The sequence below is a fragment of the Pseudorca crassidens genome, chromosome 7, assembly GCF_039906515.1.
Source record: "Pseudorca crassidens isolate mPseCra1 chromosome 7, mPseCra1.hap1, whole genome shotgun sequence".
NCBI classification, from domain to species: domain Eukaryota; kingdom Metazoa; phylum Chordata; class Mammalia; order Artiodactyla; family Delphinidae; genus Pseudorca; species Pseudorca crassidens.
The window spans coordinates 95,260,258-95,279,665 of record NC_090302.1 but is presented as its reverse complement, the minus strand read 5'-3'; the positions used below and the strand labels follow the sequence as shown (position 1 = coordinate 95,279,665).

The following is a 19,408-nucleotide window of genomic DNA, read 5'->3' as shown; positions in this document are numbered from 1 at the left end:
ATCTTTTCTAATGGAAATTTCCTGTATAAAAGTATATTTCCTTTACAAATAGGGAAAATTAGACTTTATCTTAGGCAGGTAAGGGGGAAGTAAAGAGCTTTTCCTGAGTCTGCTGGTTCTCTATTGCCTTCAGCTCAAAATAATTCATATGCCAAAGTGGTATATTTGGGGGTGGCATACTCTGAACGCCTTCATCATCATTCCTATGTGATTTCTGAGTCAGGCAAGACAGAAATTTTGTCTTTTGGACAGCTGCCAGACAAGCTAGAATGTTGCAGATAAGTTCATTTTTTTCTTTTGACCCAAGGGAGGTACTAGGAATTGGGTGCCTTCCTCTGGACCACACTCTTCCTGCCTCTGACTCCAGACTGGGACCAGGGTGAGCAAAACCAACCCATAATTTCCTACTGCTTTGAGTGTGGCCTTTTCTTGACTGGGCATTCACTTTGTTGCTGCATATTCTTGACTGGTTTTTAGAGCTCCCATAAACTTACTTCACTCAGTCTGTTGTCATTTACTTGATGTTTCCATGGGAGAACAAGGGTTTGGACCTTCCCAGTTTGCCATCTTGCTCAAGTTTTTTTTTTTTTTTTTTGCGGTATGCAGGCCTCTCACTGTTGTGGCCTCTCCCATTGCGGAGTACAGGCTCCGGACATGCAGGCTCAGCGGCCATGGCTCACGGGCCCAGCCACTCCGTGGCATGTGGGATCCTCCCGGACCGGGGCACGAACCCGCGTCCCCTGCATCGGCAGGCAGACTCTCAACAACTGCGCCACCAGGGAAGCCCTTGCTCAAGTTTTTTGACCCCTGTATATTCTTAATTGGTTTAGATCTTGGGTGGGGAGTGCATGGCGTTTATGTACTTCACCCTCAAATTTCTTCAACCCAACATACTGAGACAGTGATGAATGAGGCATTCATGGTGTCCACATTCATTTAGCTTACAGTCAAAAGGGGAAGGCAAAATAAATAAGTATAAACAGCTAATAAATAAACAAATAGAAGATGTAAATTAATCACGATCTAGACTCTAAAGGAAGCAGAATCTAGGGACTGGGTGATGGGTGGTATATTAGTTTGCTGGGGTTGCTGCAACAAAGTACCACATACTGAGGGACTTAAAGAAACAGAAATTTGTTGTCTCACAGTTCTGGAGGCTGGAAGACTGGAAGCTACAGTTTACAGTTTTAGAGGCTTCAAGTTGTTCTCAGGGCCAGATTCCCTCTGAAACCCAGGGAGAATCTTTCCTTGCCTCTTCTAGCATCTAGTGTTTTCTGGTAATCCTTGGCTTTCCTTGACTTGTAGATACATCACTCCAATCTCTGCCTCCATCATCAGATAGCTGCTTTCTTTCTCCCTGTGTATCTCTTCTCTTCTTCTTAGAAGGATGCCAACCAAATTAAAGTAAGGGCCACTGTACTCTAGCATGACCTCGTTTTAACTTAACCAGTTATTGTGGCCACAAACCTTTTCCAAATAAAGTCACGTATTGAGTTACTAGTAATTAGTACTTCACATATTTTTTTTGAGGGGGTGGCACAATTCAGCCCACAGCAGGAGGTGATGCAAGTTTAAACAGGGCAGTCAAGAAAGGCCTCTCTCCAGGCAATACATTTAGGAATAGATTTGAGGCAAAGAATGTAGTGGAATGACCATGGCAAAATATGCTCACAGAGCTAAGATGCAGAGCATGGGCAACAGCCTTGATGGGAGGAAAGCCTTGGTGCATTTGGGGAATTGAAAGAAGGCCAGTTGGGCTGGCACTTGAGAGCAGCAGGACATAGGGCATGAAATGAAATTGGAGAAGCAGCAAGCCACTGGATCATGAGAGCCTTGGGAGCCAACATAAATGTTGGGCTTGATTCTAAAAGTTCTGGAATTCTCCTCCAGGCTTCACTCCTCCTCACTGCATGGGGAACAGACAGGAGATCCCAAGCATAGATGAGGGGGGAGAGCTTAGAAGCTCAGACTCATCCGATGATACCGTCAGTCTTTTTGATTCTTCAAAGGGGACAAGAGTGAGAGGGACAGAAGACTTGTTTCTGCTACATATTTTACAGATAGAAAAGGGAGAAATGATGATGTGGAAGAGACAAATGCTTAGAATGAAGGTAATCCTGAGCACAGTGGAGAAACTGTCCTGCTAAGGAGGAGGAGTGGCTGTGTGAGTGGCTAGAAAGGGGGATGCTTGAAACCAATGTTCCATTGTCCTGTAATGTTTACATAATGACGCCAGGGAGCAGGATGTGGCCATCAGTGGTGATGGCTGGGGTATGGTGGGGGAAAAAGTCACTGGAAACAAGGAGATAATGGAAAGAAGAGAGCAGAGTGTGGGATGAATCTGTTAGGTGGTACTGGATCCAGGTAGAGAGAAAGACCACCAGACCCAAAGCATGGCAAGATGAATGGAAGAAGTTGTCACAGTGTAAAAGCAGGCAGTATTTTGCAGCCAGACAGGGAGATATGGCTCAGAAGATACAATTCATTGAAACCAAGGAGGTAATGGAGCAGAGAGAAAAAACAATCTCTGTTTGAGATGCTACAGGAAAAGTGGGGACTGGAGAACAATCAGCTTTTAATTAGGGCAAAGGGGTGGCAGACTCTCCCACAAAGCGGTGTAGGAGTTAGAGGAACTTGATGAATAAGGCACAAGTGTTCCATTGGCTAGAATGGAAGGTTAGGGGAGAAGGGAAGGCAAGGGGTTTGATGGGCTGGATCCAGGGATGTGCAGAGCAGTACACAGGGTTGCATTTTATGGATAGAATCATCTGTATGTATTCACTAATATTTTAGTAGACCAAGAGAACTAGGTCAACCTTAGATAAGGCAGGGATGAGAAACTCTCTGAGATTACAGAAAACAGATGTCAGCTTTAGTATCTGTGTAGCCGGGGTAAGCTGAAAAGATTAATAACAGATAGCAAGCATGGTGCTTTGTCCTTCTTGGGCTGAATATAGTATGGAGGGAGGCAAGGAGAGATGCAAAAACACCTTAGACTTAAAAGCATCTGGTACATTTGTACAGAGCCTGGAAGGATGATTAAAAATACAGAAGCAGAATGAAAACTAATGGAATAATATAGAACTTTTATTCTCTGTAAAAAGATCTGCCTCTGAAATTCTTTATTCATAACAAATTGATGCTATTCTCTACAAGTCACCCTTGGCTTCTGAAGAGGGTGCTGCCACCCACCACAATCACCCCTCAGGACTGAAGCCTCATTGCCCCAGTAGCTGGAGTGTTGCTGTTGAAGGCTGTCAACTGATTTCCTTCCTGGGACTTGCCCTCAAAAGGGCCTAGAGGGAGAATAGCATACATACAATGACTAATCCAGGGGTGGTTCTCAATGTGGGACATCTTTGAAGGGCCAGCCCAACTTCAGAGGTCTTGTTTTGGGGCCAGGGAACTTGTGGACAAAAATCAATGAAAATTTTATTTTCTTCTTCTCTTATGTTCATGGGCATGGGTTTTTTTTCTCCACATAGATGTGAAAACCTTTTTGCATTTCAGGGCTGAGATCTTACTTTGGAGGATCTGGCCTATAGAGGGGTTAGGCTGGAGTGACTCCATGGGGAGGAAGATAGAGGTAGGAGTTTGAGCAGAAGAGAGCCACTCCCAGAGGTGGGTATCCTGACTGCTCACAAGATTGCTGGGAAATGGGGTGGTCTTCTGGGCAGTGGAGTCCTGCACCCCACCCTTACGTGGTAGAAACTTAGAAGGGATGGCTGCACAGCCAGTTACTATGGTGCTGGGGAAATCTGAAGGACAAGAAACATCTGGGAAGGGGGTGTATTTCTTCCAGAGCACATTCTATCCAGATGATACCCTTTCAACAATTTGTAAGGAGATATGTTGGCATAGCATTTGTTAAAAATATAATTAAAAAACAAACTTTAGTGCAATGTGTTTCAAACTCTACTCTGCATCATCACAATTACCTGATCACCTGGATTGTTTGCTAAAATGCAGATGGCTGTGCACCACTTTCAGAGATTCTCTTACAGTAAATCTGGGGTGGGGCTAAAATGTCCATTTCTAAAAATGTCCCAGATGATGCTGATACTGCTGGTGCCCAGAACCACTGTTTTAGAGAAAGCAGGATGAAAGTGAGACGACGAGACACATAAAGAGCACAGCCCAAAGGTGTATCTTTGCATTATGTGCTTGCTTGCTCAGCAGCAAACTAGAGTGCGTCGCACCTTATCCCTCAGCTCGTGACCCCATTGTTAGAAGGTGGCTCTACCTCTCCCTTGATGGTGTCTGGCACTCTGTGGATCTGTAGACCCAGGTCCTCAATGGAACTGCCAGCCTTCACCTGGACTATGCTGCCCCGGAGGAGGAGCAGAGTTGATGTGCTTGGTTGTGCGGTTTGCACGATGTACAAAGGTCACCAGCTGAGGGCGAGAGTGGTGCTGGGGTTCAGCAGGTGCCCCACTCACCCAGCTGGGGACCTGGCGTGGGCTACACCTGCCCCAGGCATGTTCTCTGCACAAAGGGTCCTCTGTCCCTTAAGCCATGTGCTGTCTTGGGGATGAGGTGGGGAGAGATTGTGTGCACCTAGAGCAGGGTCCTTTTTCTAACTTGCACAGAGGCTAAGTGTACCCATGTAGAGTCTTAAGTCGAAGGGCAAAGTGAGAATGCAGCTGGGGAACTTCTTTTTTACAACCACCCCTCAAAAGGTCCTGGGACACATGTGTGAGTCTGTGGAGAAGCACGGGGCTTGCTCCGAACAGGGGACACTGGGTTGACTGAGCCAGTTTCAATGTGCTTTAGAAAATAGAGGAATGTTATGCTTCTCATACCTGAGCACATTACCACTTGTTATCAGTGTCTTCATTACCTGGGTGGCTGAGCTCAGTGGGTCCCAGCTGCAACCAGGGAACTTGTTACAATCACACATTTTGGGACCCGCCCCAGCTGTGCTGAATCAAAAAACCTGGGATGTGGCCCAGCTGGCTGTTTAGCAAGCTCCCTCCCCCCAGGTGATTCTGATGCAAGTTAGAGTTTGAGAGACACTGGCATCCCGCCTCCAACAAGCCTAGAAATCTGAGGATCTTATTACATCAGATCCTGAGACTGTAGCCTTGGGAGCAATCTGTTCCTTCTGGCTGATGAAAAGTCAGGGCTTGTGGAGAGTGACAAGAGACACCAGGGCCATCGTTTGAAGTATTTTGTTCCTTGTTTAAATGTGCCCTCTGGGACCCTTGCTTCGTATTCTCAGAACAAATAATGATTATATGTGGCAAAATGCAGAATTCCACTGCAGTGTGGAGTTTGCAGAATCAAACTGGCTTCCTTCACCATCTCCATATTCTTGCTCCCTACTAATTTGGTGCCAGAATTTGCTTTTTACCTTTAATATGTTTACCTCTTTAAATCTTTCACCCTTCTCTATTCAGCCCTCAACTTCCATTTTATCATTTAACCTGATAACCTACGTTTTGGGATTGTCATGGGAAACACCTCGATTTGATGGTTCTTTCAGATTGGAGAAATGGAGGCAGACACCGAGGGTCTGTGTCTCTGGGACCTCATTTGGGACAGCTTTCCTAATGGCCATCCACTCCTTTGTAATGAAGAGAAAACTGGGAAGAGAGTGATACCCTGTTTTCAGGCATCATTAAAATAGTAGATTTGCTGATGGTAGCCTTAAATGACAAAAATGGTTTTTTATTCATATTCCAATGGCCATAGCTTCAAGGTCAGAATTAGGGTGAATGAGTGAGCAAAATAAATTTTCTTGATTATGTACATACTAAAGTAAGATTAAAAACAACAACAACACATATTTCCTGTGAATAGCAGGGCAGAAATTTACTTTGGAAATGAACATCAAAGGACAATGCTAACTGAAATTGTAAATTGGAAACAGTCTTAGAACTGACAAATGCAATTCTTTAAGCAAAATCAAATTTAAAGAACAAAAAAATATTGCCCAATTCTTTTAGAAAATTTGGTATTAAAAAAAGAATGAGTTATAATAGGGAGAAGAAATCTTCCTCAAGTGTAGTTTAAATATGGATCAGTGTTATAGGAAAGCATTTTCTTTAAGTGTCGGCACAGAATTGTTAGCCATGAACCTAATTCTTGCTGATTTACCTGTTTTTGGTCAATGCTTCTTTGACATGTTTTATCAGTGTCAGAAAATATACCTGGTTATTTCCCTGAAATACTGATGTGAAACTACTCAGTGTAAAAGCAGTTTTAGCCCCAGATTGTTACAGGAGCCTATTAAATTAGAATGTATTAATCTGCAATGTGTGGTTGGCTGTTCATCATGGCCCGATTTCATCTGCCTTATAAATGAGGTTTTTAATTTAGTAGCTGGACACTGAAAGAGAGCCTTACGCGTTTAGTAGTAATTATAGCTGGTAATGTGAACAACTAAAACAAAAGAATCTGGTGCACTTTCAATGAAATTATTTTAACTCATTGAATTCGCTGAGAATTCCAGTCTTGACCATCTATTCCAGGAGCACGCAGTAGGTGGCACCTAAAAGCTCTTTGGAGGCGAGCAGACGCCATTTAAGCAGGAGCATCTGCCGCTGCAGCAGCTGGCACAGCTGAGAAGTCCGAGATTGAAGGGGGAAGAAGGAGAGGGAGCTGGAGGACTGTGGGGCGGCTGTGACCACCCCGGGCCCGCCCGGGCTGGGCGGCGCAGGTGCGCGGGGGCGCGGGGCGCACGGGCGGGCGAGCAGCTGACAGCATCGTCACGGCGGCGCGAGGGAGCGCCCCGCCTGCCTGCGGGAGGAGCCCGCATCCTCACAGCCTGCGCTGCCCTGTCCTATGCGAGGCGAGCTCGGAAGAAGCCCAGAGCAGAGTTGTGTTCATCCTCAGGTAACCGATTTCTCTTCCTTTGCTGTGGCTTCGCTGCTTCTTCACTGGGGCACCGACGGCTTTGGCATCCTTGTTTGCCAGCCCCTGAGAAGGGACGCTATCTGGGAGGGCGAGTCAGCAATATAAAGATTGGGGTTGGCGAGGGGGGAAAAAGCTGCATTTCTGTATCCTTGTCAGGGAGGGTGAGCATGTTGGTACACTTTTCTAAAACATGTCCTTAAAAAGAAATCTGCATCGTGCACATTATTTGGGATTCCTTCCAAAGCAGGAGTTCGTGTTTTAGAAAATTCTACGGTGCAGGTGTTTCTATTAATGTGGAAGTTGATTTAATGGATTTAGGAAAGTCCTGAAAAGATGTGGTCCAAAGTGAGTGAAATGCGAGGCACGTTAGGGGCTGCTGTTTTGTTTCAGCGTGTTTTCCTACTAGACCGGAGCCCTTCGCGGGCTTGGCTGAGACTTGGCTGAGACTTGGCTAAATATTTTAATTCTCCTTTTAAAGAATGTGTTTCGTGACGTTACAAGTGTTTTTCTCCTGTTTCGTTGTTGTAAGAACAGAAGATGGGAAAGGCGCCGCATCCCATCTTTAGTTGTAAGATTGTGGTTCCCATTAAGATGACAATGACTGCTGACAGCTCCCGGGGTCGCCTGCAAAGCATTGCTGGCTTCTCACCGTGTGGGAACCTGCCTGAGTCTTCCGTCCTGAAAAATGCTGTTTTCCTCCTTTAAAACTCCTATTCACGTTCTATGGGGGTTTGGGAGACTTTTAAAACTAGAAGCTCTGTGAATCATGTTACATTCATTGAATGGTGAAATACACGGTTGTGGTGGAATTGTTTCTTCCCGCTGTGCAGTGACACAGTTTGCCTTCCTTAGGAATTTATTCTACATATTTGCCCACGTTGTTTTTTGAATGACCCCCTAACGTGTGAGAAGCCAGTCTTAGCATAGGGGACCTTTTTTGCTTTGAACTAAAAACTTAAAAAATATATATATTCTTTTTAAGGAAGATTTTCTAGGTAACAGTAAAAGGCTGGAGAATTTTACATTCCAAATCAGTCCAAATGCGCTTCTTTTCCAGTGGCATTTGGATTCGAAGAGGTGGAGTGGGAGGGAGAGAAAAGAGGAGGATAAAATTAGAATAAATTTAACAAATTTCTGGGGGAATACTATTTTTTTGGTTGTTGCCTGAAATTGCAAATTGTCAAGAATTCTATCTCTGGAAATGCAGGAGATCCTATGGGCTGAGGTAAATGAAAATCCATAGTTCATTTTATAGAAACAGAAGACACAAAGCAGGGAAGCATTTTCATCCCATTTAACACATGGCATTTAATTTGGTAATAGGGACTATGGTGCCTGGTGAACACAGGAAGGAAGGGGAGAGAGAGGTGATTGTCTCCACCATCGCACAGTATTGCTGCTCAGTTATCTCTGCAAGATGGCAAATATATGTGCACGGTTATTGCAGAAACCTCCAGAATCTTTTCTTGTTACATCTTTAATAGAGTTGTTCCAAAGAAGAGACTCAGAAAACACCTGAATTGAATTCCAAGTTGTGGAAGTCCCTTTTCAGCTTGTGTCTAGCAAGCTAGCATTCTCAGCAATCAGCAGTGCCATCTCACCATGAGAACAGAGAAGACTTTATTCATTTTATGCTGTGCATCTCCTAGAAACCACACCTGACTTTATTAGAAATGTATTATTTCAGGAGTAAATACTGTCTCTAATCTAATACATGCATATCTTATTGAAAAACTAAAACCTTTGAAAAATAACAGGGTTCTTTTTTTCAAGAGTGTAGCTGTGATAATAAACATATGTTCATTTTTCTAATTTTGTGGCCATAGTTGATATATATTAGTATATTGGAAAATAACATTAATTTAGACAAAATCATTATTTTCCCCCAAGATAAAGGAAGTCAATTTTTGCAGTAGAGAATTTCTTTGTAACAAAGAGGAACATTTGCCTGTCTGGGTGAGGAGGTTGCCTGCCAGCTGTTTTAAGTTAAAATGGGCTCAGTGCTGACCTGTAACATTCAGTTCAGATGACCATGGTGCCCCATTCCCGCTTATATGGTGAATCGAGTCTATCTGTCTGTCTTGTCTGTCTATCATCTGTTTATCATCCAGCTATTAATCATTTATTTATCTACTTGGTATGGATGTTTATAATGGACAGATGTCTTTTTAAAGGCAGAGCTGATTTCTAGGACACTGGTTTTGGTTCTGATTTTTCTAGGAAAATAGCTGCTCTTAAAAGGGGAGGTGGTGATTGTCATGTTGTCACAATTGCTAACATTCTTTTACAAGTAAAATTGACACATGCATGCACATTTAAGGATTAACATAAAAATTATTTGATTTCAAATTATGTTTTAGTTTTTATTTTTATTATGTGGCTTGCAAGTCTGGCTTCCTTGACCAGGTAAGTACTTTTTAAAGTACTCGGAACAAATGCCGTCTCATCCTCTCCTCCTTTGCTCTTGTCACTAGCAAATTCAGGAAAGGAAGATTGCTGTAGCTCTCTCCTTAGTGCAGTTTTTTCCCATAAATCAGTACCGTCCAATAGAAATAAAAAGTGTTTGAGCCACATGCATAATTTAACGTGTCTTAGTAGTCATAATAGAAAAGTAAATATAAGCAGGTGAAATTAATTTTAATAATATATTTTCTTTAACCCAGTGTATAAAAAAATGAACATTTAAAGAAGTAGTCAATACAAAATACTAATATTTTACATTTTTTATGTTAAGGGTTACACTTACAGAGCATCTCAATTCAGATTAGCCATGTTTCCAGAGGTCAATAGCCCATGTTGCTAGAGGCTGTTATGTTGACCAGCACAACTATAGAACGTTAACCTTTTGACAAAACAATTTAAAAGCTGAAATATTAAATTAAACTGGTTACACACTATCAAAAATAAATATATAAATGATCTCAAATTGCTATAAGACCTGTGTCCTACCCTGCCCTGCGATTAAGTACTTGTGCAGTCTTGAACCTATTTTTACTACTTTATCAGTAAAACAAGAGGATTGGGTCAAATACTTCCCCTGGTTTTATGAAAAATAACCAGTAGATGTGAATTCAACCTGCAGGCAGCCTAGAGATCTACTGTAGCAGAAAAAAAGGGAGCAGACTTAGTGGTGGGCATTTCCATTTTGCACCAAGTTTGCTTTAGTCCAGTCCCTGAGGTCCCATGCCTCACTGGAGATCATTCAATTTTCATATTTAAATTACTTTACTGGACAAGTGGCAGCAAACCCACTGTAAAATCAAATAGATAACTAGTGAGCTAGTATTTAGATCTTTTAATATTATCCTTCACTAACATGCATATCTTTGTTCTTATCTATCTATTTCAACACCATTAAACAAAGTTTGGTGAAAGGTAATGCTTTATAATTGACTGATCCATGAGTACTGACTTCCTGAAACACAGAAATGAATACCTTAATGAAAAGATGTCAGTTTCTTCACCCAGTCTCTGGATAGCTTGTGTGATCAATGAGTGCTGGGTACCATTTCCATTGCATGGCTTTCTGCCCCGGAAATCATAACAGGACCTTTAAAGAGAGCTTTTTTTGTGTATGAAAGGAGTTTATGCACTGTTTTTCTAAAACTAATTAATGTCTGGAAAGTGATGTTTTTCTGAGGAAATAAGAGAACAGAGGAACACTCCATTAGGCCTCCCTATAGTAATTTGTGTCTTTCTCTGTGTGTCTCTGTCTGTCTGTGTGTCTCTCTCTCTCCCTCATCCCTCTTCCCCCCCACCCCTTAACTTCCGAAGCTGGGCTCCAGAAGAGTACAGATATTCATCTTAGACAGAGAAGGCTTTGCAGGGGTAACTTATGTCCTCTTTACATTCAGAGGTGTTTTATTGGAGCACCTCTGTGACTTCTGACTTTGGAGTTTATCTTCAGATGATGCTGAGCAAAGAGGAAAAATGATCAGTATCCAGGACTCTGCATCCAGAGCAAAGTCAGGAGTTCTCTCAGGTCTCTATTACTTTAAAAATCCAGCTCAAATGCATTTTCCTTTTGGTATAAACTTGAACTCATCTCCCCAACACCACCACCCAGCTGCCACCCCCCTCACCCTGCCACTTACATATACACCCATAAGAGCAGTGGGTTATATCATTGAAATAGTCCCCTGAGATTTAAAGAAAAGTGTTTGTGGAATAGTCCCCTACACTTAAAGAAGAATTGTGCTTCTCTTTTGAGGCCCCTTTGGGCTTCATTGGGTTCTTGACCACAGAGTAGTGGGAGGGCATCGCAAAATGTAAAACTGACCTTACTGTTTTTGTGAGGTGTATGTAAGTGTACATCTGTGTAAGGCCTGTGTAAGCTCTATGCAAGGAAAAAAGAGCCTGGAAATGTTGAATGATAGAAATGACTGGGTGACCTAGATTTTGAAAAGAATCTAAATTTTCCAGGATATATGACAACCACATGTTTATATATTTTTGATTATTCAAAGTAGATTTACAGATGGCACTCTGGGCACCTCTTCTTTGTTCTGCCCTTCTTTTAAATGTTAATTTAAATTCCTCTAAATATACCATCAATTTCAAGATGCAGAAATGAATCAGATTGTTGGAGCAACTATTTAAACACAAAGAATGAAAATGTAGATATAGAGAATGTTTAATGATCTCAGAGTAGGGAAGAATTTTCTAAGGATGATACCAAACTGGGATTCTAAAGAGGAAAAGCTTGTTAAATTTGGCTTCTCAGAAATTTAAAATTTCTGTCCAGGAAAAAGAAACACCATCGAAGGACAAATGGCAGCTGGGAATAAACATTTTCAACTTATTTAAGGTGAGGTCTAATTTCCTTAATAGAGTAGGTCTCAGATTTTGAGCATTCAAATCACCTGATGGGGTGGTTAAACCTGAGATTGCTGGGTTCAACCCAAGAGACTCTGATTCAGTGGGGCGATGGCAGTTGGAGCGTAGTCCCAGGTGAGGGGGACAATGCTGGTCTGCTGAGCACAGCTTGAGAATGGCCGCCTTGAAATAGGACAGATACGATCATTGCAAACTAATAGGAAACTGAGCAGAGCACAGGATCATGCAGGTCTCAAAGATACAAATTACTTTTAACATATGAAGAAATGCTCAGTCTCACACAAATTAAATAAATACAATTTAAACAGCCGTGAGAAACAGCCTTCTTGTTACATTGGGGAGGATCCAAGAATTGATAATATAGGCCCACTGGGCTATGCCAGGTGCGAGGAACTAGCACTGTCACACACAATTAGGGGCAAATTGGTGGTAATTTTGGAGAGCAACTGGCAATCTCTACCAAATTTAAAATGCACATACACTTTGATCCAGTAGTTCCATTTATAGGAGGTTAGTCTACATGTAGACTCAAAAACGTGATGAGATAATTATATGTTTGTTGAGCAAAGAAAGCAGTCAGTGAGAAACTGGTTGATAAATGATGGACCATCTCAGGAGTTCTATGCAGCTGGTAAAAAGCACAATATGGCTCCGTATGTACTAATACGGATCTGCATGAACACTGGGTACCACACTTACATTTGTGTGTGCGTGCTTCTGTCACTAATGAGCTGTCAGTTGATATCTATCCCTCTTTGCCTAGATACCATTTTGTTAACACCTGGTACCACTAAACTCGTAACACATACTAAATGTTTCAGTACAAACCCTCCTTTCCCATTTGATTTGTGCTCTTGACTATTTCTGGTGATTGAAACAGAGATCATGTTGTATAAGATGCCACTGTGAGTTAATGTGAAAAAACAAGCCTGATCAAGTTAATGCATTGGAAATGACATATATATATGTCATATATATATATATGTCATTATATATATAATGTCACTATATATATATATATCATATATATATAATTTCATTTCCAAACATGACATATAGGTTTTTTTTTTACACTGATTATCATTTTATACTATTTTCATTCTTACATGGACATTCTGAGAATTTTCTCTCTGTCCTTTAGGACAATTCCAGGTTCCATTGAAGCTGTTCTGTTTCCATTATGGAAACACAAGCCAGGTTTGGGGCCCAGGGATCTTGGTCTACAACCCTGAGATGACCAGTGTGACCCAAACCTTAATTGCAGGGCTTGTACTAATTAGGAACTGTGAGTCTTTAACTCAGCATTGAAAGGCATGTGAGTCATAAACATTTTTGTATCATCTCATTGCCTTTTCCTAAGACCTGTGAAGACCAGCAAAATCAGAATTCCTACTCTGACTACAGTCTCATGTGGCCTGGCCCTTCACTGGTCAGCCTTATCAGGACACTTTTGCCCCTGGCATTGGGACTATGCTAAAATACTGATTCAAATATCCATGACGTAAGTATAACCCATGTTTTCCTACAAGCGGGTGTTATATTAGCCACCTGGTATCGTTGCTCAGAGTTCAGCTTTTGATGTGGACCTTTTATAAGGCATCTCTAACCTTTTTGATGAATCAGAAAACATCACAGTCATCCATTATTCCCTGCCTAACATCATTGTTACATTTTTTAAAATAAATACGAGATGTTCTGAAAATTGCTTGGCAATATTACATGTTAGTGTAAAAAATCTTCCTCCAACATTTCATAATCCAGAGCTCCTTGTTCAGTTGTTTCTAATTTGGATTGGCCTGAATGTCTTACTGGGTTTGCTAAACCTGAGTTGAATGCAGGTTCTGCCACCTACTAGCTGTGCATCAGTGCACTGTTACTTTAACCACCTAAGTTCTCACTTCCCTTATCTGTGAAATGGGGCTGCTGATACCCAAATCAGAGACGTTTTAAAGATCAAGCTTGTCTGGGACCTCTCAACACTGGCTAGATGGTCAGGACTCCTGGGCTGTGTTGGTGGTTGCTATTACAACCTGGCATGAAGCCCATTGTCTCATAGTTGCACTTTACTTCTGGATGGAATTCTGGCCTTTAGTTTTAGCTTTTCCTAATTTACCTAGTATGTACACTCTCCAATTCATCTAAAAATATTGACTTTTTTCTTTACATCTTTGTCTTTAAGCCAGACCTACAGGACTCCCTATTTTGTATCTGGTTAAATCCATGTTCCCTCCTTCACGAGCACTCTTTTCCTCTGGTCTTTGACTGAGCTCATCTCCCCTCAGGCAGTCCTGACTCTGTAACTGAACTCACAGTTTTGAGTATGCAAGAATATCCCTGCTTGATAGTTTTGTCATTCTGGTCTTGAGCTATTTATCTGTGTAATGACTTCAGGGGTCCTGGCCTTGAAGCCTGCTAAGGACTGGTGGTGCTAGGGGCGGGTGGTTCTACGGCCTGTGTTATGCTGTCTGTCATTGGATTCTAGACACATCAGGAGCTATAGCCTTTTACAGCGAATTTTGCTGACCTGCCTAGTAACCAGAGAACAGACACAAGTATGTATTCACTGATTAATGGTTCCCAATTCCCGACTGTATGCCCTTGCCTTTTCTCATTCCATCAGCTTTGGAACTCCTGGATATTCTACACTCACCAAGGGCATTGCCCTCTGGTTTAGTCTTCTCACTCACCTTATGTTCAAATGTCATCCAAGTGACTTCAGTATTTTCCCTCCACCCCTCTTAAGCTCCACACCCACAGTCACAGGGGATCTCATCAGTGCTGGAGGCTCTCCCACTTCCAGAGAGAATCTTCTCTCTGACCACAGCAATCTGATTCTGCAGCATCCGTGCTCAACTTCTCCTTGAGCCTCTCCCAGAACTTACACTTTATCTTGCTAATATATTGTTACCTTCCCATTAACATTTAAGCATGTTCATGTCTCTATATTTAATCAAAACTGGGTACCACTCAGCCACCAATTCACAACCAGTCTCAGGAAATATTTCCAAGCTGCCTGTATCAATGTCTGCATCTCATGATCGCTCCTCAACCTATGGCAATCTAGCTTCCGCCCAGGGTGCTTTTGGAGCATCTCTTGCTAGTGTCACCAGTGACCTTCATTGCTTCTCAACCAGCAGGTGCTTTTGTGTTCTCACTGTACTTTACGTCTTCCTACCAGTTTACATGGTCAAGCCCTCTTCTTTTTTGAAGTCCTCCCTTTCATTGGCTTCCACAAAATGCCCTTCAGTGCAGTTGCTTTTGTTTCTACTATTTGTTCACTCCTTCTTTTAATTCTTTGCAGATCCACTGCCTTTTCAAACAGTACAGTTTGGAGGCTCCTGAGGCTGTCTCTAAGTCCTGTTGTTTTTTTCTCTGTTCCTACAAGCCATGTGATCCATAGACTTGGCATCAATCCCTACCTCAGCACAGATGACTCCCACCTGTGCATTCCAACCCCCGATGCTAGAGTTGCCCTGAATGCATTTCCACTTGCCCACTTGATGTGAGCCCTTGACTGTCCCAAAGACACTTGGTGCTCTGTCTGCTGAAAATCAAGCTCATGATTTTCCCCTCAGACCTGGCCTTTGATCTTATCCCAGCTCTCCAGTGCCACCAGTTGGAATCCTTAGGAGTTTTCCTTGACACTTCATTCTCTCTTACTCCACGTCTTAACTCTTTCCTCCACCAGCCATCACTCATTGCTGTTGATGTCACTTTAACTGTTTTCTGTCTTTCCTGCTAGTTTAAACTGTCTGTTTTGGGCCCTTTTTATTTTATTTTATTCATCCACTTTAAAAAAATTTTATTGGAGTATAGTTGATTTACAATGTTGTGTTAGTTTCTGCTGTACAGTAAAGTGAATCAGTTATAGATATACATACATCCACTCTTTTTTAGATTCTTTTCCCATATAGGCCATTACAGAGTACTGAGTAGAGTTCCCTGTACTATACAGCAGGTTCTTATTAATTATCTATTTAATGTATAGTAGTGTGTGTATGTCAATCCCAATGGGCCCAATTTATTATAATAGACTTCTTGTCCTCTTTATATGGTAAAGCCAGACCCCTTCAATGGCTGTGGGTTGCCCCCTGAAAGCCCATATGATCTTGGCCATGCCTCCCTTCTACTAGCTTCACCTCATATCACTTTCCTCTTGCTGACAGTGATGTTCATGCCACCCTCCTTAGAGTGTTTGGAGGGCTCTGTCTCCACAGGGCCCTCACATGGTCTTTGTCCAGCTTTTTTAATACACTCCTGTAGCAGAGGGCCGTGGACGAGACCTCTCCAGTGGCAGAACTGCCCTGCCATTGATATAGTGGTATGGTCCACACTAGTCCTCTGTCATTGTAGCCTGGAAGCCACGTCTGAGGTCCCGTCCAGCCCACCACCAAAGCAGGGGTAACTACCGCAGGTGCATGCCAGGTAGAGATGAAGCCCAAGGTCTCTGCTCACGTTGCTCTCGCCTGAGGCACATTGCTTGGCCTGGCCTTCCCAGTTTGTTCATTAGAAGTAAAGCGCAGATTCATTCACACACTGAACGTATTCTTATTGTGCACTTTTTATGGGCCAGGCAGTGTTCAAGCACTGGGGAGACAGCAGTGAATGAAACAGATAAAACCCCTCATGGAGCATATAATGTAGTGGAAATAAACACAGTTTTAAAAAGGCAAATTGCAAAGTGTGTCAGAAAGGGATATGTGCTATGGAAAAAAATAAAGCAGGAAGAGGCTAAAGACTGCCAGGGTTGAGGCTAGAACTATAAATTCAGATGAGGTGGTCAGGGAAATTCTCACTGAGAAAGTGACATGTGAACATAGGTGTGTGGGAGGTAATGGGGGAAGAGTGCTCCAGGTAGAGGGAACAGCCAGTGCAAAGGCCCTGAGGCAGGAGCATGGCAGGCATGTCCAAGTAGCAACAAGGAGACAGATGTGGCTGGAATGAAGTGAGCTGGGGAGGCAAAATAGTAGGAAGTGAGAATACGGGTGGGGGCAGAACCTTCACCTGTTACTCTCAGGGAGACAGGGCAGCCAGTGGGTTTTAATCACAGGAACGATGTAATCTGGTGTCTGGGTGGGGAGCTGATTGGAGTGGCTCAAGGCCTGAAGCAATGACCACTTAGGAGGCTGCGGCAGTGATCCAAGTAAGAGGTGACGGTTGCTTCGAGAGTGTGAGGGCAGTGGGGATGATGATTTGTGGCTAAGTCTGGGCATGTTTTGAAGATACTGCTGACACACTTTGCTGATGGGATGGACATGACATACAAGAGAACAAGAGGGGTTCAGGAGGGCTCCAAGGGTTTTGGCCTGGACAGCTGGAGAAAGAATGTGTGTACTGATTGAGATGAAGAAAATTGTAAGCAGTTTAGGGTGATATAGGGGTTTCAGTTCTGCACATATTATATTTGGGATGTCCCCAAGGCAACAAAGTAGAGATGTTTGGGAGGGAGAGAGACATATGACTCTGCAGTTTAAGAGAGAAGCCTGCCCATGGGTATGCATTTGGACATTGTTGGCATGTGGATGACAGCTAAAGACGTGAAACCCGATGACACTGATGAGAGGGTGATCATAGTGGGGAGTGGGGGGAGGTAGCAAGGATGGAGGTGTGAGGTAGTCTTACTGGCTTGTTAAATAGGAGTGATGACACTGACCCACCTCCCCTGCCACCACCCTCGCCCCGGCTGGACCTCCTTACTGTCTCCTGCCCCTCAGAGTCCTCAAGGAATCCTTGGCACAGCGTGAGTCAGACCTATCAATTCTCTGCTCAAAGTCCTCCATGGCCTCCTGTCCTTCTCACAGTAAAAGCTGCCTCTACACCACCCCCCATCCCCTGCCCATTACCTTGCTGGTCTCATCTACCTTCCTCCCTCCCTCCATTCTAGAATCCTCCCTGTTCCTAGAACATGTCATGCTAGCATCTGTGTTTACACCTGCTGTTCTTTCCCCTCCCAGGTATTCAGAATTCATACCATCACTGATCTCAAATCTTTGCTCTAATAGCAGCTTGCCAGGGAGCCCTTCTCTGGCTTCTGGCCACCTCTGATGGCCACTGTACCTCCTCAAAATGTAACTGAAAGATACTGCGTTGATGTATTTTGATCAAATGCACTCACACCCATGGAAACCCTTCATTTGAAAGACTTCTAAGATGATAAAATAATGATTTTCAAGTTTTTAATTGTGCAGATAAGAGAGCTTTTAAGGGAAACACTTGCATTGCTTTCGGTAAAATCATGTATAAAAATGCCTCCACCATTACATCTCTTTTCAAAATGCTCTCTCCATAGGACTGTTGTTTTTCCAAAGCAGGTACTGATCCCTCCCTCATGTTTTGAAATGTCATCTTTCTATTACAGGGATGGAGAAGGGTACTTATTTTTGGAAAATACCTGCTGTGTGGCATACTACTAACAGCCACCTGCCACCCAGAAAATGGTTATGAATGTAGAACAATTGCTTTTTGTGTAATAGAAAAACATGACTTGCCTTTTAGTTCTGCAACACTTATTGCGGCAAGATGACTAGTGAACCATCATGTAGTAGAAAATATTCTCATGGTGGTTCCTCATCTTCTTATAAAGTATTGTAAGGAATCTACTACATCGTAAAGGTCTTATTTCTATATATTAAAAAATAAAATATCCAAATGCATGATATCCAGAAGCTCCTGCCTGCTTTTGGCTTCAGCTTCTTTGCTGCAAGAACTGACTGATGAACAATGCAATAAATTCATTTACCTCTGGTTCTGTCTATATAATGTCACCACATATCCTCGTGTAATTTTTTATTTCACTTGACATTGCCAACCTATGAGTGGTTACTCTTACGTAGATTTTTCAAAACTTGATTTTGTTACTTTAAAGAGTTCATTGATCTTTTCTGGTACAATTTTCCTTGGTCAGCTCACAAAAATGTATTTCAACAGCAGATAATCAACATGCGCTAAAGTGTTTCTGATGTGTCCGGCTTGGGTTGGATAAAATAATGTGCTGGCAGGTGAAGTCCATGGGGTCCCTGCCTTAATGGCACTGATATTGGAGGGAGAGGGAGAGAGAAAACACAAATAAATACCAAGAGAGAAAAATCAAATAAATAGATACCGAGAGAAGAATAAGTATTTTATTATTGAAAGAGAATCATTCCAACAAATAATAGATGTGCTGAAGTGTGTTTGAAATATTTCTGCTTTGCTCTGTTTAGTAAATATCTCCCCTGTGGAAACTTCTAATATTGGTTCTTTACACCTTCAGCATTGTTTTCTAATTATCTTCATACAGGACTCTGAGAAAGGCATGCATTTTAGTTTGTCATCATGCATTTTGGTGTATTATTTTATATATTTTACTATGGCAGAAAAATAACTTTTTCCAATGACTTGTGGCATTTTGCCTTTCAATATTAATAATAAGATTCTAAGCATTTAAAAAAATCAAGTTTAGGGCTTCCCTGGTGGCGCAGTGGTTGAGAGTCCGCCTGCCGATGTAGGGGGCATGGGTTCGTGCCCCGGTCCGGGAAGATCCCACATGCCGCGGAGCGGCTGGGCCCGTGAGCCATGGCCACTGGGCCTGCGCCGGAGCCTGTGCTCCGCAACGGGAGAGGCCCCAGCAGTGAGAGGCCCGCATACGGCAAAAAAAAAAAAAAAAATCAAGTTTAGTTAAATTTTGTAACATACCGGATTAAGTATAATGTGTTAAACTTTGCTAAAAAAGGGT

At 42.6% G+C, this 19,408-nt stretch overlaps 1 protein-coding gene across 2 annotated transcripts in view; it reads left to right on the top strand.

Moving 5' to 3' along the window:
- Nucleotides 1-19,408, top strand: part of DIRAS2 (DIRAS family GTPase 2) — a 166,977-nt gene that overhangs the window by 131,047 nt on the left and 16,522 nt on the right. Inside the window, exon 1 of one of the 2 annotated variants that reach the window (XM_067745030.1) lies at nt 6,580-6,837. The exons of the other annotated variant lie outside the window; for it this stretch is intronic. The gene's annotated coding sequence lies outside the window, so the exon portion shown is untranslated. Of the gene's footprint in view, nt 1-6,579; nt 6,838-19,408 lie in introns of those variants that run through there. 2 annotated transcript variants of the gene reach the window in all.